We start from the raw sequence: 21,717 nt of genomic DNA, 5'->3' as shown, positions 1-21,717 counted from the left end.
ATGGAGAAAGAAATTAAGAAATATCCTCATTAAAAAGAAATCACACACCATTTAGAAAGGCATGAATATATGAAATGAAAATTCTTTCAGGCTAAGGCCTGTTCTGTATTTTCATATCTCCCTCCGGTCCCATACTTTTACGTTCATTACAAAGCCACACTCTGACTCACTTCCCAGCTGATCCTCTCTGTCTGACACTTATTCTTAGCCCACCCAACATGTCATACAACAACCCCCTCCACTTAACCTTCCACAACAGGTACTGAGCATGTGCTGAAGACACCCTTATGCAATTTTTGAGCCACTGGCCACAAAAATGCATATATATATATATATATACACACCCCTACAAATACATTTACGCTAATCATGGGCAATGGCACATGCTAGACATTGACCTAATAAATGGCATGGGGAACTGTTTCTCAAAAGGCACTGTAGAAATGGAAAAACCATTGCCTGAAAAGCTCCCATGCAGTCCATGGAAGAAAAATGCATACCACTTTTCAACGATTCTCATTTCTACTCATGGACCATCCTCAACCTTACCTCTCCTACACTGCAGAGTTCCAAACAGTCTGTGGAACCATTTTCTAACTATAAGCCATATAACCTTTTTCCAATTTCTAATAATGGCAGAATGTGACTCAGCTGACACACCAGCCAAAGGCCGCAGATGTGACCTTATAATCCCCTCCCCCCAATGTCATAGTAAGCAGCAACTTTTGCTCATTCTGAAATGTTTCCAAGATTTGGGCCTACCAGTATTTCCTTTTTTAAAAAAATCAACTCAGTGATGGGCAAACCTTATCAGCTTAGAGGTTACCAGGGCTAAATGGTCCAGTTGTAAAACCAGAGTAGTTGTGGTTGTGCTAGTAAATCTGTTCCCGGATGGACTGCCCAGTCTATTTTATGACAGAGCCTCCCATCCACCATCTTGTCCTCAATGTGACTGTCGAACAAAGGTAACTGCTGATCAGAGGCTTGCTTCTTTATCAGCTGTATGGCTTTGCTTTGGGTGCAGTGTTGTAGACTTGCTCGCACTGCTACAAGAGTGTGATTTGGAATATTCAGAGTTTGCTTTTAACATAGAAATGTATAGCAGATTAACTTGACAATCTGCTATCTGGACAACTGGGCATTTCAAATAACTAAATGGATGATGGGAGGGACTGCATGTACTCTAAAATAACAAGTTTTGGTAGCTGCGACTAGTGATCAAGAGCTGAAAGTTAATATATACATTGATTAATAAGGTTTATTGAAGCAATGTGGTCCAATTAAAAGGCACACACAAAGTTTTAATTAAGACTGTAATCCTTAGGGGACTTTCATCCTTGTAAGCATGCATAGGATTGGGTTGTAAATGTGATAGAAGGAACTGAAGCTGTTTTTAGAATCGTTGGACTGCTCTATGTGGGGCATTTTTAATTTAATACCATTGTTAGCTTGTAAAGACTATCTTCCTGACATAAGTTGCTGTTCCTGCATAAAAGCACTGGTAAGTATCGCAACACCAATTTGGCCCCATGAAAAAAATCCAAAATCTTTTAAGGCCAACCAAAATCATGTGTGAGCTTTTAGCTTCTGCAGAACTCTTCCTTATCCTAGATGAAGGGGGACAGAGAGAGAAATTGGCTGGTGTTCAAGCCATCTTTAGACTCTTGCAAGATGCAGACACAGATAGCTTGAATACCAGCCAAAACAAAACCAAAAAACCACCACTTTCCCTCTCTGACCCTTGTGCTTTTTACCATTTAGCTTGATATGAATTTTGGAGCTGGTTAGTATGCTATGTTTAGAACAGCAAAAAATGTTTTCCAGGCATTACTAGTATGCACTAGGATTAATGAAAATGCTATTGACTACCATAAAGATCCCGACTTTCTTCTTGTGTTGTGATTTGATATTTTGCAATAATTTGTGAGATTTTGTCCATGTGCTTTGTTTCTTTGATATACAGCTGAATTTGTATGATGCCAAGCAGCTATATTACAATAAATTAATTATGATGATAACTTGGGCCACATTTCCTTTACAAACTAGCTTGGGATGCTAGCAAAAACCTCTAACACTAGTCTTTTTTTCTTTTCTAAAAAAAAGTCTTCTTCAAAGCATAGTTTTATTTACAGAAGCAAGCCAAGCTATGATCCTATTACTCATGCTAATTAGGATTTCTTTTGTAGTTATAAAAAGGATTTTTTTTAAAAAAAAGGAGAAGAAATAGTGGCATTTGTTACATTTTGGTTCTAGGTATAGCCAAAAATGGTATTTTGTGAGAGCTTATATCTCTCTGTGAGAAGGTGCAGATACATAAGGAACTTGTACCAAATGCCGGTGGTTCTTTTTGCACCCCTGGGGCCTAAAGGGTGCTGATGCTGCTGAACCTCCCTGAATTAATTAGCCCTTAGTTCTTACTTTACAGTGAATACCCTCTCCTATGGGTTTCAGATCTGATTCCCCTGGCAGTGTCAGGCAGGCAACTATTTAGTTGAGCTTCTGTACCAGCTGGCAGCCAATGAGTCTCTACAGGGACTTAAGAACGGGAAAGCCAGCCAATCATGCATGGTGTAATTTACATCTGATTGATGAAGATCTTAGAATCACAGAAACAATTAATTTGTACCAGGGCTCCTATGGGTCTAAAATTGAAAGATTTTGCCACTGGTACAAACATTAATTTTCATCTTGATCAATCTTCCGCCTTTTCATATGTCACATTTGTTCACGAGACACCTTTAGAATCATGCATGTTAAACAACGACTTGGGCAGCGTGTGTGTTTAAGGATTAAATAATCTAGTTAAGCAAATTAATTTACCAAACACATTTGTAGGTGGCTGAAGAGAACGCTTTAGCCAGTTAATGCAAACTTGATGTTGAAAATTTGTTATCCTCCCCAACATATAAAAAGCGCAAAAACAAGAATATATTAGGATGTCTCATATTAATCTTCAAAAGCTGCAGTAATTTTGAGTAAGAGTACTTTCATCTTAGTTATATAAGAGATGGTGTATTCAAGGCATTGGTTTAATATTTGTAACTAAAATTTATCACCATTAGTCCTATGCGTTTTTACTGAAATCTTAAGACTGATTCAGCCCTGTTACTGAGGCAGCACCATAGGGCATAACAGAGTCTAGTTTCCTTCCCTCCTTCTGTTTTAGCACACAGAGTACTGGGTGAGGGGCAACCATTGAGAACATCTCAATCCCCCTCAGCCTTAACCAAGTACCCAGGCACTGTCATTAAGAGAGTGGTTGATCTCAGAGACCATAGTAACACAAGACAAAATCTTTTGGCTTCATACCAGACATCTTCCAAACAATCTGGGCATCTTGTATTGAAAGGGCACGTGCACTAAATTCCTGCCTACTGCTTCCTTACTTTAAATCACCCTACATTCCTGCAGTATACCTCTTCATCATGCCCCACATTCTAACACATCAGTTGTGCCATCTAGGAAGACCGTTACATGCCCTGAAATCTCCACGTTTCCTAGCAGTATGGAACTAATAAGGCTATGCATTTCCTGATGGAAGAAGGGCAGACCATCATTAGAGGTGATTGCAAGGAGAAGGCATAATAGGTTGTAAAGAGGAAGAAACCTTAAGAGTTGATAGTGAAGATAGTGGCCAAGAAAGTTTTGTCTGGATGGCTTCTGCAGGAAGCAGAATGAGCGAAACTAGGTTTGGCTTGACAGGATAAAAAGAAATGCAATGGGAAAGAAGGGAGGCAAAAGATAAGAGGGAAATGGTAGATAATAAAATAAGAGAAAAAGAATCAATAGAAAGGAAGCAGAGTAGAGATAAAAGAAGAAATTAAAGCTGTGAAGGAGACGACAAAGGAGAAAAGGGGAAATGCAAACAATTGGGAATGAGACATTAGAGTGAAGGCACCATGGTATTTTAATTAAGCTCCAGGATGGACAATAGCTTCTTTTTTCACAAATGGTTCCTGTTGTTGTTGTTTAGTCGTTTAGTCGTGTCCAACTCTTCATGACCCCCATGGACCAGAGCACGCCTGAAATATGAGCAATCCTAAATGATGGGAGTGAATTGGTGGATCGTCCACCATTAGCAAAGCTCTGATGGTTCACACTGATCATGGCAGGCGCTGCCCCTTCAACATTTCTCTATTATTCTCTCTCTCTCTCTCTGGAGTAGGTGCTTGTGGGTTTGCATCTTTTAAAATCCCCCTAACCCCAGGGAGGAGGGAGAATTAACTACACCAGGTCCATGTTGGCAAAGGTAATATGGAAGTATAGTGTCTATCAGAGGAATAAAGATGCTTTGGATGTAGCAGATCCAGGACTTCCCTCACCTCTTAAACAGCTCGTTTTAGAAATTACCATCAGATACTGCTTTATAGCCCAAGGACTCCATTCCCTCATTTTGGTCTCTTGACCAGAACATCTCCTGCAAAGCCATGTCCTCAGGCATCAGGTAGAAGGAGGAAAGAAATTACTGCCTATGGAAACCCTAGTTCCAGAGTACAAGCTTACTTTCATTGTCTCCAGAGCCAATTACAGATGGCCAAATCAGGAATGACATCGTAAATTAGAGTGGGTAACTGCATTCTTTTCTTTTTTTCCGGCTGAGAAAGCATTTAGTAGTATTGAAATTGGAACAGAATGGCTAGGTGACCCCCTTCTGAAGATGTTGCCTAGGTGATTGATGGACGCTGCACTTAGAAACTGTCAAAACGGAATTTTGGGAACTGCAAAATGGCAGTATCTATGCCAAGCAGGCCAGATTAATCACAACTCAACAAAAATACCATTAGTCCTCATTGAAACTCTCCATCAAACAAAATCTAAATTGGACATACAACATATTAATGGCAATTTTTGTTTACATATTTTTATCTCTATCATCTATGCCCATAAGAGCCATTCAATCAATTTTTCACTAAGTACTTTTCAAAATATAATTACTCTTATGGGCAGATCTATGAACAGCCGTGCCATCCACACTATAGTTCACTAATTGCACTTCTGGGCCATTATAATGAATTATTCGTCCACGTTCTTTAAGAAGATCAGTTAAAGCTAATCACTTCCATCACATATATCACTTCTGAGAGATCCATCCATAGCAGCCTTTTCATTTACAGCTTCATTTCTTTTTAATTTTCTAGCATTCCAGGATATGGCCATAAATACATATATCACAATCTGTTAGCATAGTAGATTTAGTAACTAGGAAGGAAGAGAGTGTATAGATTAACCAATAAGACATGTACAGCTACATACTGGAATAATATTTTTCACTGACATGCATGAGGATTGGACTTAATGTGTGAGGACTGGTTACCTTACTATGTGAATTGATATGGTTTGTGCGGCAACAGGTCTTGAAAACCCAGTTTCCTCTAAAAGAGCAGTTTCCAAGTAGAAATCGTGGCATGACATATCACTGGTATAAATCCACTGATCTTTGTGAAACCACACCTTCCACCTACCAGCCATGCTAGGAGAAGGTATGGATCATCAGTATTTTCTCTTTCCATTTCAGTTGTAGACTAAAACGATCAGCTCAGTGGTAGTCACCAGGCTAGCAGCACTGGTATATATTCATGGGCACATGGAATTGCTTTGTCCATGCATTTCAGTCTGGTGCTCCCGACCATACCAAGAAACAGACAAAACTGTAAGTGTGTGTGTGACTACCATTTTTGCCCAGCATACCTTCTCCAAGCACACAAGCGAAGGATGAGAACATTCTCCATTTGCCTTGTTCAAGTGGACTGGGCCTAGAAAGAGTGGTCAAGTGAATGGACAGTGGTGACAGGGACAAAGAGGAAGGCTGGCTGACTCAGAGAGAAGGTCTCACTAAGAACATCTTATCCAAGGGCATCTTTCAAAACATGGAGCTGACACTACACCTGATGCCATTTTGTGGACGCCTCAAATTTTCAGGAGCAGCTTCCTGCATCTGGATGTCACAAATTTAATAAAGAAAGAATGAAAGGGGGGAAAAGAACTTCACGGAAGAGATGGAAATACTGTATTTAGCCCTTTTGATCCTAGCCTATGTTAAAATAAAATTTGCTGCTGAAGACTTGTGTTAAGAGAATGGGGAAAACATTTTGAGGCCAAAGAAGTAGTAACTAAGGAATGTAATTGTTGTGGAATACTAACGTGGTCACCAAAAATGGGCAAGAAGCATACAGTGGTACCTCGGGGTTACAAACACTTCGGGTTACAGACTCCACTAACCCGGAAGTAGTAACTCAGGTTAAGAACTTTACCTCAGGATAAGAACAGAAATCATGCTCACCGGTGGTGCAGCGGCAGCAGGAGGCCCTATTAGCTAAAGTGGTACTTCAGGTTAAGAACAGTTTCAGGTTAAGAACGGACCTCCGGAACGAATTAAGTTCGTAACCAGAGGTACCACTGTCGAAAAGAGGAAGCCCTAGCCTCGTGCAAGGAGTTTTAGCATTTCTGGCTCTCAATCAACAAATGGGAACATTAACTTCTTCCCAACAACAAGGGAAGCCCCAATCGCATTAGTGGCCAATGAACAATTAGCCCGCCCCCAACTTTGGAGTGTCCTGGCGGCCCCCACTGCAACACGTGCTCTCCATGAAGGAGAACACGCTTTGTAAAATCAGAACAAATGTAGGGTATGTCTATTCCTTGGTTCAGCCTTTGAACCATTAAATCAATGGTGTGCTCATCTGAGTTTGCTTGGATTAATTATGGATTTCATATTTGCTTTCATCCCACATTTCCTTGATCCTTTCCCATTTCCATTCTAAACTGCATAACATTATCACTTCTTAGTTCTCATCTCCCATATTCTGCTTAGAATTATCACTCTGGTTCCAAAATGTGCCTCTTTATCCTTTGCCCCTACTAATTGGCTATATTTATTACTTTAGGCCCCATCTTGTACTTCATGCACACTGTCAAGTTTTATCAACGGGTCTCTCCTTTTCACATTCTCTTTGTTTCTCTTTCTTCTCCCGGTCTGAGAAGCGAACTTTTCAGGAAACCTGCAACCCTCAGTGAAATTAAAAGATGTGGCACATTTGTGTCTGGATTGTATTGGCTCTATCACTCTCCAGTAAGCCATGCAACAGGCTGCCACATCGTCCTCATGGTACCATGACCACCCATAGATGTACAAGAGCATCCTTATCTGCTTCCATGAAATGTTGGAAGGCTTAACATTTTGTAAGGTTACCGTATCCACATTTGCTTAAGAAACTTAAAAGTATTATTCAGAATTCCTTATTTAAACTGATAATGGAACATTATCTCCCACCCACTGAAAGAAGCTTTTAAAATAAATATTCATTTTATTAAATGATTTCTGCTCTGCATATATCAATCAGCTAGGGTTTGAATACAAATAATAATTCTTTATAATTTTCATTTATAATTACTAGCTTGGCGGCTGTAAAAAAAATAATTTTTGCAGTGCAAATGATAAATAAAATATAGGCTTTCCTGCTTGAAATCAATACGTTAAGTTTATTTCATACAAATACACATAGAAAGTTCTCATGACAGTCTGAAAAAATATAGAATTGCCTGGAGAGGATATGAGTTTATTGAATTTTCTCACTTTACTGTTTCATAGACTGTATCCTAACCAGATGGTATAATCTGATTGCATCAACTTAGAAGTATATAGGATTTTATTTTAATGTTAAAAAGGTCACTGGCTTGGGATCTTAATTTCTTTCTGTCTTCTATACTGCACTAGAATTACAGTACTGAAGGTAATGTAAGATAACTTTAATAAAAAAGAAGTTGAGTTTTATAGACTTAAATTTACTTATTCATTGCCTACATATACAGTTAAATTCTGTAGGTGCTTTTTAAGTTACTACCGAAGCAATATATATCTTATTGAATGATGGGTGAAATTTGTATTAATGTAGTTGATGTGGGTATAAGATTTCTGCAAAAGCATTTTACAGTATTCAGTGTTACATTTCCATCTCCCTCCCTCTCTCTCTCTTATTCTCTCTCTCTAAGCAAAAAAACACACACATTTCAGACCCCCTCCCTCGTTTATTCTAGAAGTGAACATTATTTGACATGTTCTGCTAACTTTTAATCAGATTCATTTTACCCTTTCATTCACAAAAAGTATAGCCTAACCTTCACCAATTAAAATAGTTTGCTTAAAAAAACCAACCCAGTGACAAAGTAAATTTAAAATTAAGCAATCAAGGCACTGAACTGCAGTGCAGAAAAGGCAGCCAATAAAATTGCAGAATAAATTGCAACTGGAAAAGACTTTTTCTTGTGTTGAGTGGGGCATCTCCTGCTGGTCAATCTGCCCTACCCACAGCTGCTCCTCACTAAAAAAGCCACAGCACCTGAGGGATGGAAACCTTCTGGAACAGTACAGAATATGCCAAAGACAGCTGAAGTGGGGTGGGAGCATACTGAAATTGGGTGTCCTATGCACATGGAAGGTTTTCCCCTCGCTAACACAGAACCAGTAGTGCGCAGTGAAAGCAGCGATCCCTCTTGCTGTTCTGGCTTCTGGGATAGCTGCGCAGCCTGCATTCGCTCCATAAGATGCACACACATTTCCCCTTACTTTTTAGGAGGGAAAAAGTGAGTCTTATAGAGAAAAAAATACGGTAGTTTTTGGTTGGTTCAGTTTCAGGCAAGGCTTTAAAAGTACTGGTGACGAAGTCAAACCAACCTCGGATTTGTACTGATCTGCAAGTTGGATGCTTCGTGTCATTGTTGCCCAAATTTGGGGGTTATCCCTGAGTCTGTCATATTAGACAGAAGAGCAAAAGAGATTTACATCACCGAAGGAGGATGAAGTTTACAGTCATTTTCTGTAATACAATTGGGCTTATTCAGTGCTTCTGCTATAGAAGCGGTTCTACAATAATAATGCTACTATTATAATACAATTTCTGTAATAATAGCACTTCTGTTATAAAATACCATTATTATAGAAATGCTATTATAAAGCAAGCATGGTTGTTTAGTATTTCTTCTGCAATAAAGGTGCTAAAAAGTCTGTGTGTGTTATAGAAAATTATTGCAAATTTTTCTTGTCTGGCACTGAAGATTTTTCATTCTGAATCTTGTCTGCTGCAGCCCCTGAAAAGCCGCTCTCATACTTCACTGTGATGTTTCTTTGAATTACAGTAAACATTGTGCATTTATAGCAGGAAATTATTGGACAGGCAAAAGGCAAAGCCCCCACCCACCCCTATTCACTCTCTGCTTATCTTAATTCACCCTCTCTTTGAAAATATATTTCATATTGGAAACATTTGCATAGGTTTATCACATTTGCATAGTTCACCGTTAGTGCTTGGAAGGGGAAAAATAAAACAAAAGATCTCATCTTTCCCTACTATTTTGGTTCTATGTGAGCAGCATCCCCTTTAATGGATTCTAGTGACATTACTTTATTCATACATCTGCTTGTAATTATTCAGCAGTGACAGCAGAAGAAGCAGGGAAAGCCACAGAATACTTGGAAGACCTGATCTAGCAAGAAGGATCTGTGTGGAAAAGATAGGTCTCTGGGTCACCCTTAACATGGGTCCCATGAATGCAAAGGAGACTGTCATATGTGCTGAGGACAAAAATCCCATGTCAGATTTGATCTGTGCCCATCATACCTAACATTTTCTTTTGGTAAATACCCCCAAGGCATTAGTGGGTGAAGGGCACTTCTCCAACTACCTTTCATTGGTAAATGGGTTGGCAGGTTCCTTATTTTGTTCTTGGGACTTGGCCTATGCACCCATATCCACTGTTCCCCTGTGCTGGGAGGGGGACGGGGAAATTTCCCTCTTATCATCACCCACTGGTAGTGACAGATCTCACCTGGTGTGGTTTTGCCCAGGGTAGTAGGAGGGAAGTGTTTCCTTCTCTGCCTTCACTGTTTCCACCTGCCCATACTAGGACAGTCTCTGGTTATCTTGCTGCAGATCTTCACGCTGAATTCAATAAATACAACCTTAAAGCAAAAGTCTTGTCTTTCAAGACACCATTCTGGGAGTGCAGGGAACTAAAAGTGCCCAATGCAGTGTCCAATGCAACTGCAACCCTGTAATTGTCTCTCATCGCCTGAACTCTACATGGAAGGTGGAAGGGAGAAGCTTATGAGTTGCAGAATGAGATGTGGTCTGGGGACTGCTCTGTCTTTAAACCATAACCCAGCTATAGCAAAATAGCTAGTTGTGGCAGTGAATGTGTTTCATTTCCTAAACTGGCAATGCTTTCCATAAGCTAAGGATACAGCTCCCCCCCCCCCTTTACAGGCATTCTTAATGTAGTCAAAGACCTGTAGAATCATGTAATTACCACTGATACATGAATTAATGATGTGTGCCCATAATTTTACTTTCTTGGAGAGGGCTGATCACTTCTTTCTTGCTGAGGAATGAGTAATCAATCACGTCTTTCATGTGAGATTATCAAGTCCAATAAAATATTATTGCTCTCTTGGGATCAAAGTTAGAGCATGTAGGTCTGAAGAGTTTGAAACATGGCTAGCACTTCTGTGATTTATCCACAATTGTAAATATTTTATTATCTACTGATGACTCTTTAACACTATATATTTGTATTTTAAAATTACATAAACTGGTTCAGAACCCACATTTGGTTAGTAATGAATTTCTTTGTGGATGGCCTTTCATGGACAATTGCCTTCTCCATGGCCTGAACTATATTCGTGGTAATTAAATTATTGCAGTAACTCAGATCTTATTGTCTTTGCCTTCAGTGTAACATTATTCTTGTGGTCTGGCAGAAGCTGATCAAATGACAGTTTCTTGACTGTTGAGTTTAGGCAAATAATAAATAATAATAAATAATAAATTTTATTTATATCCCGCCCTCCCCAGCCGAAGCCGGGCTCAGGGCGGCTAACAACAATTAAATAATCAAACAATCAAATAATCAAACATTCTAAAAACATTCCATTATAAAAATTAATTAAAGTCAAATTAATGGCAACCGTTGAGCAAATTCTGTGCAGGTTGCCAGAGGAGGGAGTCAGGCTGGGACCTGACCAAAGGCCTGGTGGAACAACTCTGTCTTGCAGGCTCTGCGGAAAGATGTCAGGTCCCGCAGGGCCCTAGTCTCTTGTGACAGAGCGTTCCACCAGATTGGAGCCGCAGCCGAGAAAGCCCTGGCTCTAGTTGAGGCCAGCCTAACCTCTCTGAGGCCTGGGACCTTCAGGATGTTTTTATTTGACGAGCGTAGGTTTCTCTGTGGGGCATACCAGGAGAGGCGGTCCCGTAGGTACGAGGGTCCTAGGCCGTATAGGGCTTTAAAGGTTAAAACCAGCACCTTAAACCTGATCCTGTACTCCACCGGGAGCCAGTGCAGCTGGTATAGCACCGGATGAATGTGATCTCGCAGTGAAGACCCTGTAAGGAGTCTCGCTGCGGCATTCTGCACCCTCTGGAGTTTCTGGGTCAGTCTCAAGGGCAGCCCCACGTAGAGCGAGTTACAATAATCCAGTCTGGAGGTGACCGTCGCATGGATCACAGTGGCTAGGTCAGGGCGAGAGAGGTAAGGAGCCAACTGCTTAGCTTGGCGGAGATGAAAAAATGCCGCCTTTGTTATAGCTGCAATCTGCGCCTCCATGGAGAGGGAGGTGTCGAAGATTACACCCAAACTCTTAACGGACGGTGCTGGCACTAATTGCACCCCCGCTAGAGATGGGAGTTGCCCCCTCAATCCCATATCGTCCCGTCCCAGCCAGAGGACCTCTGTCTTCGAAGGATTTAACTTCAACCGGCTCCCACGTAACCATCCAGCCACAGCTTCCAAGCATCTGATCAGTGTGTCTGGGGCCGAGTCAGGGTGGCCATCCATCAACAGATAGAGTTGGGTGTCATCAGCATACTGATGGCAGCCCAGCCCAAAACTCCGGACAAGCTGGGCGAGGGGGCGCATAAAGATGTTAAAAAGCATCGGGGAGAGTATCGCACCCTGGGGCACTCCACACACCAAGGAGTGGCGGGATGACAATTCCCCCCCAAGCGCCACCCTCTGTCCCCGACCGGAGAGAAACGAGCGCAGCCATTGAAGGACTGTGCCCTGGATCCCCACGTCGGCAAGGCGGTGGTCCAGGAGTTCGTGATCGACCATGTCGAAGGCTGCTGACAGGTCTAGAAGAATCAGCAGCCCCGACCCGCCTTGATCCAGCTGCCTGCGGAGATCATCTGTTAGGGCGACCAGAGCCGTCTCGGTCCCATGACCAGCGCGGAAGCCGGACTGGAATGGATCCAGAGCCGATGTTTCATCCAGAAACCTACCAAGCTGTTCAGCAACCGCTCTCTCAATCACCTTACCCAGGAATGGAAGATTCGAAACCGGGCGGTAATTGGATAGATCTAAGGGATCTAATGATGTTTTCTTTAAGAGCGGGCGCACCACTGCCTCCTTCAGTTCCCCTGGGAATGTCCCGGTGCCAAGGGACAAATTGATGATATCCCCCAGGGGGGCCCGCACCTCGTCTGGACACGCTCTAATCAGCCAGGACGGGCACGGGTCGAGAGGACAAGTAGTGGGCTTTCCAGCTCGGAGGAGTCTGTCCACATCGGCTGGGGATATCCGGTCAAAGTGGTCCAATACTGGACCCGAGGACAGTCGAGGGGCCTCCAGTTCCTTTATTGTATCCAAATTGGCAGGGAGGTCATGGCGGAGCAACAGGACCTTCTCCGCAAAGAAGCTCGCAAATGCCTCACAGCTGTGGGTCAAATTGTTATTTAAATTTGGCTGTCCTTCAAGGGATGTTAAAGACCGAATTATACTAAATAATTGCGCCGGGCGAGAGCTAGCGGATGCAATGGAGGCCGAGAAGTAGGACTTCTTAGCGGCCTTCACTGCCATCTCATAGGTTTTCATAAAAACCCTATAAGATGTTCTTGAAGCTCCGTCACGGGCACCCCGCCATACTCGCTCTAGCCGCCTGAGGTCCCGCTTCATTTTCCGGAGCTCCTCGGTAAACCAGGGAGCCCGGTTTCTGCGGGGTCGCAGAGGGCGCTTAGGTGCGATCTCATCAATGGCTGCCAGGAGCTGGGTATTCCAGCCCTCAACAAGCTCAGTCAATGAGTCGCCAGGGGGAGCAAGGTCCCGCAAGGCTTGGCGGAATCTATCAGGGTCCATCAGCCTCTGCGGGCGAGCCGTGAGTTGTGGGGAGGGCTCTTTCCCCTGCAAGCCCACTCTCCATCTTGGGCCTGGGGACGGGCCCCATACCCCACCTCAGCACTTAAGGCTCCAGGGAGGCCTCGGGACACTGCTGCTGCCGCTTTGCCGGTGAGTCTTGGGGAGGACCGCTCCCCCTGCAAGCCCATTCTCCATCTTGGGCCTGGGGGCGGGCCCCAGACTCCACCTCAGCATATAAGGCTCCCAGGAGGCCTCGGGACACTGCTGCTGCCGCTTCGCCGTGAGTTGTGGGGAGGGCTCTTTCCCCTGCAAGCCCACTCTCCATCTTGGGCCTGGGGACGGGCCCCATACCCCACCTCAGCACTTAAGGCTCCAGGGAGGCCTCGGGACACTGCTGCTGCCGCTTTGCCGGTGAGTCTTGGGGAGGACCGCTCCCCCTGCAAGCCCATTCTCCATCTTGGGCCTGGGGGCAGGCCCCAGACTCCACCTCAGCATATAAGGCTCCCAGGAGGCCTCGGGACACTGCTGCTGCCGCTTCGCCGTGAGTTGTGGGGAGGGCTCTTTCCCCTGCAAGCCCACTCTCCATCTTGGGCCTGGGGACGGGCCCCATACCCCACCTCAGCACTTAAGGCTCCAGGGAGGCCTCGGGACACTGCTGCTGCCGCTTTGCCAGTGAGTCTTGGGGAGGACCGCTCCCCCTGCAAGCCCATTCTCCATCTTGGGCCTGGGGGCGGGCCCCAGACTCCACCTCAGCATATAAGGCTCCCAGGAGGCCTCGGGACACTGCTGCTGCCGCTTCGCCGTGAGTTTGTGGGGAGGGCTCTTCCCCCAGCAAGCCCACTTTACTAGGCCAGGGGGCGGGGCCCACATTCACCATCGCCACAACTGCAAGGACACTGGTGCTGCAGCAGCAAATGTTTAAAATGTTTTTATATATTTTAAAAGGGTTTTTAGTTTTTTACTTTGTTGTACCACCATAAACGGTGGTTTTTATCCATGTATTTTTATTTTGTTTTGTGTTATTTTGGGGTGGGGTGGGATGGTTGTTGAGTGGGGTGGGGATTGGTTTTGTTTTAGTGTAACTGTTTTGCTTGTTTGCTTGCTTTTATATTTTGTAAATCGAGGAGAGTATGAGGCTTGGGATTCCTACTGTGGAGGGGCGAGGGAGGTATGGCGGTGGGGGCAGATGTTATAGGCGAAGGGGATCGAGATACGGATATGCTCGTACCCCTTCCAATCTGCGCCCCATCCCGAGAGACGAGGGTAGGGTGAACAAGGATTACTCACCTCCGTCACTGGTGTTGTGCAATGCCAGGTCTATAGGCAACAAAACCGCCACCCTGCGAGATTTCTTCATCTCGCAGGGGGTCGACCTGGCTTGTGTGACGGAGACCTGGGTGCGCGAAGGGGATACTGTTACCTTACGACAGATGGCGCCCCCGGGTTTCTCCGTCCTCCACCAGTCACGGACTGTGGGCCGGGGGGGAGGGGTGGCATTATTAATCCGGGAAAATTGTTCTTTCAGGGCTCTACCATCGCCATCGATCCCCGGCATTGAATGTGTTGGCCTAGTGTGGGGCTCCGAGGTGAGCTTGGCTGTCTGGCTGGTGTACCGGCCACCTAGCGCACCAGCAGCCACCCTGTCAGGCCTGCTGGAGGCTGTGGCCGGCTGGGCCTTGGAGTTTCCTAACCTATTGGTATTGGGGGACTTCAACATCCATGCTGATGCCACTCCCTCCTCACAGGCTCTGGACCTGGTGTCTTCCATGGCGACACTAGGGCTCTCCCAGTTTGTTTCGGGCCCCACACATCAAGCAGGCCACACGCTGGATTTGATCTTTGGGGCCGGTATAGATGTGATCATGCTTCCTTCGATGAAGGTGCCATGGTCTGATCACTATGCTCTGAAAGCCAGGATTGATGTTCCACCCCCACCCTGCTTAGGTGGCGAGCTGATTTGAAACTCCCTCTTGTATCCCTTGAAAATCTTAAATCTCTGCAGGGAGTTAAGAAAGAGTTCTTCCATTTCTTCCACACTGCCTTGCCATACATTAAAATCTGTGATGTGTTGCTTTTAAAGAGGCCCTTCAACCTATGTTTGGTGAATGGGTTTGATAAATGCACCTCTGATTCTTGATATTCTTCTTTGTCTTTTTGTCGCAAGGGTTGCAGTGCACTTTGTGATCCTTGCGTTGTTGAAATATGGCAAATATTTTAGCATTTAAGTCTAAATAGATGTGCATATTTTTTTTAGTCAAAGGGGCTTTTTTGTTTATTGATTTTTAGAACTTAATACAAGGAAGCTATAAATGAATTGCCTGCCTGAAAGCAATCTAAGTAAGCAAGAAATAACACTTTCCCCAGGCAAATAATGTGGCCTCTCAAGCTTCCCTTTTAGTATAACACTGAACACTGGGATTTTACTGACTTCCTACCCCTAGGATTTAGCTCCTGAGTTTCAAGTTCTTAGGAATTTGGCTCCAAGCACACAGAGACCTTATGGTGTCCGTATTAGTTGGAGCTGTTTTAATTACATTGTTAAACAAATTGGTGTTCACCTACTTTCTCTTTGCACATCTGCCTAACTTGTGTTGATGCTTCTGTCAAGAGTGGAAGACCTGGACCTGAGAGGCCTGGGTTCAAATGTTGACTGAGTTATGAACTCACTGAGGTGCTTGGAGGTTTCATGGCAGGTACAATGGGGGTAAGAAACACCTCTTCAAAAGGTGTTGGGGGGAATGAGCCGGATAGATTATAAATGTCTTTAAATACTTTATATCATATAGCAAATATAACTAAAGTGTTGTGCCTGTTCAGCAAAGAGTTCTATCTTTCCCCCATGTGAAGCCATGACAGATGCCCTGATGACTCTCAAATGTATTTCCCAAAATCTGACCTTTCACTTTGTGCTCAATTCAACATCTCTAATGTTTTTGCTGACATTTCCCTTTGGATGTTTCAATGACATGTCAAACTGAATGCTGTGCAGATGGACCTCCTGATCTTAAACCCACCAACTTCACACACTTTTTTGTCACTGTCAGAGTTTCTGTTTTTCTCTCCTCCTACTCATAGTGTTTTGGTCCTCCGACTCCCCTACTCTTCTCTTTGCATTTTCAGCTTCATTCCTTATTTCATGGATTGAAGGAACCCATGTCTTCCCATTACATCAGAACCAGCAATTTATGGCTTCTCCTTGCCCTCTCAGGCAGGAATGCTGGCCTGCTACAATCCTGGTTTGAAGGGAAGAGGTTTGCTAGTTCAAACCATTGAAGTAACTCAGTGGAATGCACAAGGAGCAATGGAAGGAGTGAGCAAGCACAGGACTTGTTCATGTGAAAGTTTGGCATTAGGTGTGACTGTGGTTCCTAGTGAAGTGGTCCTATGCATTAGGCATGCCAAAAGTACATCTCCCTTTGCTTTTATTTTAGTTTAAAGGGTGGTTATTGATGCCTGTATTTATAAAGCAGGGCATTGTATTATAACAAAAAGTAACCACAACAAATACTCTTGAAGCACAATGTTTTGATCTGTTTAACTTTGTGGTTTTAGAGTGGGGATTTACATTTTGCTGAGATCTTGTCCTCTCCCTAACTGAAGTGTGGTTGACATTCCCCATAAGCAAAATCTGAAAGGGTACCCATAGTGTGCAGCAAGCAGGAGAGGCAGTGGCAGAACTTTTGTAACTGCAGGATCTTTGGGTGCGCTCTGAAAGTCGTAGTGAGAGACAACGGCTTAGACTTAAAACATGTTAAGTGAAGGAAGTTAATGGAAGGAGTTTCCTGCCCCCTCTTTCCTCTTGGAGCCACCTGCTCCAAATGATTACCATGCCCCTCTGAATTATGTGGGTTAGGGTGTGGGGAGATGCAAGAACAATTTAAACTAGGTGATCTTGGGTGATTCCCTCCTATCCCAGCTACAATAAATGTTCAGTTCCACATTGTTCAGGGACTCCCTCCCCTATGACCTCCAGGAAGGTTTTTTTGAGGCTGTAATGGGGATAAGAGATCAGGAGACTTTCCATCTGTGATGATAATAATAATCTGTGAACTTCCTTCAGTTAGCTTATTTTAGGATCCCTGTCAGTATCTTAATCCTTTTATAATGCTTTCCTTGCTGTACACTGCAGAGAGGAGAAGCCAGCTTAGGAACAAGCTATGTAACGTGATACCATGCTGAGTGTATACCACGAAGCAACAGATGCTACAGAAGGCCCTATCTGAAGTGTGTGGTAGCTTTTGAGACATCATGGGATTGAACAGAACGCTGCCAAAAAGTCTTAATGATGTCACTCAAGATGTCCCTGTAGGGATGATGGAAGATCAAATCAGCACAAAGCCTAGAGTGGAAAGAAAACCAGGTTTGCCTGAACTCTGATGTCTCAGTAGTAGCAGATCTTGTGCACAGTTTGAATTAGGAATTCCTTGTGCACACATTCTGGCTCATTTTTTTCTTAGCATGGTGCTCCCCATCATACAAAGAGGTGTGAAGTTAGACCCATAACAGGGGTTTATGGAAATGCACCTTTCTTTACAGCACCACCCAAAAGCAGCTGCAAAGCCACTTTCTTTGATGCCATGCAAATCCATGGGAATTTACTGAAACCAAACATGACATTCCCTTCACACGTGTACCTTTCTGCATGGTGAGGAGTACCGTGTTGGGAGAAAACGTGGCCTAAACACATTTCCAAAGCTTCCTTGAGACAGTTGCCCCCGGCCTCTGTAATTCCTAGACTGTTAACATCCAGTTACCGTAGTTTTGTACAGGGCTGCCTACAGGCAAGCCGAGTTATGCCTAACTGTTTGACAAATCTTTGCTTGATAAATAGGGCAAGCTTACCAAATCTAAGAGGGGAAAGTCCCCCCCTCTCTTCATGTAGTTTGAAATGGTAACACCAAGGCTACAGCGGCTTTCTCTGTTATTTCAGGCTTGACAATATGGCTATCATTCCTGACAGCTTGACATGATATTAGCTATTCCAAGTGTCAGATGAGAATAGCTGATACGGTGGTGCACTAGTGTTGGAAAATTAGATGGGAATCTCGGGTGTGTGTGTGTGTGTTTTAAAGCAGCTGCTTAAGTCTCTGATTAGCTGGGTTTTTCTATGCTGCTGTGTAATTTAAGTGAGCTCTAGCCAACATGCCTGAGGTGTTAAGAGGATGATGCATTTCCTGTAGGCATGAATAGGCTCCTAACTAAAGCAGGAAATCCTTACTGCCATTTATTATTTTTCAAGGCAGGTTATATATTTTTTGCTCTCTCAAAAGGAAGCAGTACCAATTAGCCCGGAAGTTTAACCTCTTTTAACTTTGCTTCTTTTATGGGAGCTTTCTAACCTTTTTTAATAAATCATTTTCTTTCTTCTTCCCTTTTTTGTCTCTTCCTTGCAGAATCATTTCCTAATGTTTCTCACGCTGGGTCCGAGGAGTAGGCTGCTTAAATTCGAGAATGATTTTTGAGGGGATAAAGTGTACAAGATTTTTGAATTCTTGCCATAAGTCCTTGGCAGTCGGCCAGGAAGCCTCAGAGGAGTAAAGCTAATGAAGGGAGGGTAAAGAAGATCTAGAGTATGTGGCTGGTAATGCAGTATTCATTTAATTGGGAGCAGGTATCGGTGCAAACTTCTCCATTTTAATTGGAAAAAGGAATGGGGGGAGTTGTTAAGGGAGAAGAAGGGGGGAAAGAATGCATAAAGTTTTCAAGCTGAGGAGCCAAAAGAAGGCCTGTATATGGCAGAGAAAGAACTCAATTTAGGGCAATTTGCACTGCAAGCTGGGCTGCTGTCTCCCCTGGGGATGAGGATGAGAGAGAAAATGGAACCAAAAGAGAACTTGATAAAATCACCTAGCACAGACAATCTCAGCAGAATAGGTTTTTTACTGAGTTAAATCTGCCCCAATCAATGTGATTCTTTTCATATAAGTTACAAATAAAGAGCCACAAGATTACAATAAAAAATTGTGGATGTAGAGCTGCTGATGTTGCAACGTGGGAGTCCAAAGGGTTTGTGGAATATATGGGTGAAGGTTGTTTATTTATACCTTCGTACTTATTTGCTACACTCCCTTATCCTTTTTCTTTCCTTGTCCCTTATCTTTAAATGTTGGATAGTGCTATACCATATGAACCCTGTAGACTGGATCGCCTCTTTGTATGTCATGACTCTTCGCAAGGCTTTAGATCTGAAAGCTGCTAACATCAACCTTAGGATCTGTTTTAAACAACAGCAAAAAAGAGAGACCCAAATCCTTTTAGCTTGTATCTTGTCTATCTGGTTTCATGAACGAACTGAAATAATAAATAATGCCAAATGAAATGAAAAGTTTTAGAAACCATGTGGTGTATGCCCACATTCCTTTCACCATCTGTATATGAGAGTTTGTGGCAACTCCACTATCACTGCCTGAGCTGCTCTGTGTAGCCACTGAACCTCACCTCAAATGAAATGTGGGGTTTTTTGGGGGTAAAATGTATGTCAAGGTTTATGATATTAGTTAAATTTCACAGTGCAGTTTTGCAGAGGGATGGAGGCATGGAGAGAAGAGGAAGTGTTATTGTGGTAGTACTAGTTGTGGTTTGGATTCATCTGGGAAGCCGCTTCATTATGTTGTTTCATGAGCAGATGCTGCTTCATTTAATTCTCTCGCTTTCTAAGGTCACTTTGTTGCACAAAGAAACCTTTACCTGTGTTTCCAACAAATGCACTGGATGAAATCTGCAACCATCACAGCCCTTCTGAAGGACTGGAGTTTGCCAAATATCAGACAAATAGTTTCAGGGTTTTTTTGGGGGGTGGGGAGTGTGGTTTATTTTTAAGTTGGAGCATTTTAAAAAATGGTTCTGTTGCCCTGCCCTGCCACCTGTTGTTTTTTTTAGTTGAGTATTTATATGCAACTCACAGAGGATGTATTCTTTGGTAAGATGCTTGCAACATTTTATATGGATGTGTGTAGGATGCAAGGCAATGCCATGCATTGTTCCAATGACAATGACAATGTCAACCACAGTGCTGGATTTTTCTCAAGATACCCCTTCCTTTACTGCTCCTTGCATCTTTGCTACAAGGCAAAAGCTCCAAAGCCACTTGAAAATTCTTAGAGGTAGGTATAGGGAAAGCAACTTTGTCCTTTCCTGCTGCTTAATCTTGCTTGCCTCACGCTTTGCATGAAACATACTTAGGACTAAGCTGTTAGGTGATGTAGAATAGTACCACCTTCTCCAACCTTGTTCCCCTCAAATGCCCTGGATTGTAACTCGACACTTACAACTACATGCTCTGGCTGGAGCTGATGGGAGTTGTAGTCCAAAACTTCTAGAAGACACCAGGATGGCAATAGCTGGAAGGAACAGTGTATAAGGATGGACCAGGGGGCAAGAAATTCAGCATCCTTGGCAATGAGTAAGCATTTCTTCTTTTTCTTCCGCTTCTTTGTAACATAATGACCATTACTCACAACCCAAAGGTGTAGTAGCAGAGTATTACATCACACCATATACAAAGCAAGCAGGCAAACAATAAATAATGAGGAAGAAATAGTAACACACAAGTATAAATCACGACATCAATTTTCCCCAAGATGGTGTGAATAGAGAATGCTGCACATCTAAGAACTAAGCATAAGAAATAAAATCCCACCAGGTGACATAAAAGCTTTCTGGATCCTCCATCCCTCTGCAGACATGCAATTTATGTGCTAGTTTTTTATTAACTTATGTCCGTAAGTTCTTATGCCACAATGAAAGCTGTAAAAAATTGTCAAGTTTTTCCATTGCTGCAGCTAACATTCATGTCTGTCATGGAATGGTTGGACTCAGAGGAGTGGTGCGAGGAACCAGATGGAACCCCCAAGGGCAGAAGGCTCAGAGTTAGGGGATTGTTGGTGGGATGACAATGAGTGATCAGACGGAGTAGAGGGAGAAGCCTGAGAGGAGGAGGTGTCAGAAGCTGAAGAGGTAATAGGCTTTAGTGAGCAGGGAGAGTCTGTGGCAGAGAGAAGTCCACAAGGAGAAGCAGAGGCGGAAGCAGAAGAGGAGGGAGACCAAGAGGCAGAGAGGAGTCTGGCTGGTAAAGAGACACAGGTGTCTTTGGCTCCTGTCATGGAGCCAAAGAACCAGAACCAGAAGAGGCATGAAGTGGGAGGAGCAAATACAGGTATGCTGGTGCAGTCCCAGATTTCTTGGGGGGAATCCATGGGGAGGAGGAGATCGAGACACCTATGGAAAGGCAGGGGCCTTCATAGAGGCAAGACCTATCAAAGAAGAGTTGCTGTGCTCATTAGGCCTAACACTTCTGTGCAGATCCTGTTTCTTCTAATAAGGAGTTCACTTACGTCGTGAAAGTTACTGCTGGCTCACTCCTGTCAAAAGTGGGTATTTCTAATTACTATTTTTGTTCAGGATTATATAAAGTATTTTACTTCAATTTTAGGTTAGTAGTGACTGTTTTGGAACAAAGTGCAATTTCTTTATACAGTGGTACCTCTGGTTACGTACTTAATTCATTCCGGAGGTCTGTTCTTAACCTGAAACTGTTCTTAACCAGAAGTCCCACTTTAGCTAATGGGGCCTCCCGTGCTGCCGCCATGCGATTTC

The 21,717-nt window shown here is 43.5% G+C and overlaps 2 long non-coding RNA genes across 3 annotated transcripts in view; both read left to right on the top strand.

Moving 5' to 3' along the window:
- Positions 1-21,717, top strand: part of LOC310674409 — a 188,631-nt gene that overhangs the window by 72,980 nt on the left and 93,934 nt on the right. The window lies entirely within an intron of this gene.
- On the top strand, positions 9,357-19,007 carry LOC310674416. 2 transcript variants are annotated; one of them, XR_014509577.1, is made up of 3 exons: positions 9,357-9,630; positions 17,252-17,482; positions 18,516-19,007. It is a non-coding gene; the product is annotated as an uncharacterized lncRNA (long non-coding RNA). The 2 variants fall into 2 exon arrangements; XR_014509578.1 differs by lacking the exon at positions 9,357-9,630 and adding an exon at positions 16,248-16,432.

This window comes from Podarcis tiliguerta (assembly GCF_965153285.1).
Source record: "Podarcis tiliguerta genome assembly, chromosome: 3".
In the NCBI taxonomy this organism is placed as follows: Eukaryota; Metazoa; Chordata; class Lepidosauria; order Squamata; family Lacertidae; genus Podarcis; species Podarcis tiliguerta.
The sequence above is the reverse complement of the archived record's forward strand: the minus strand, read 5'-3'. Positions and strand labels throughout refer to the sequence as shown.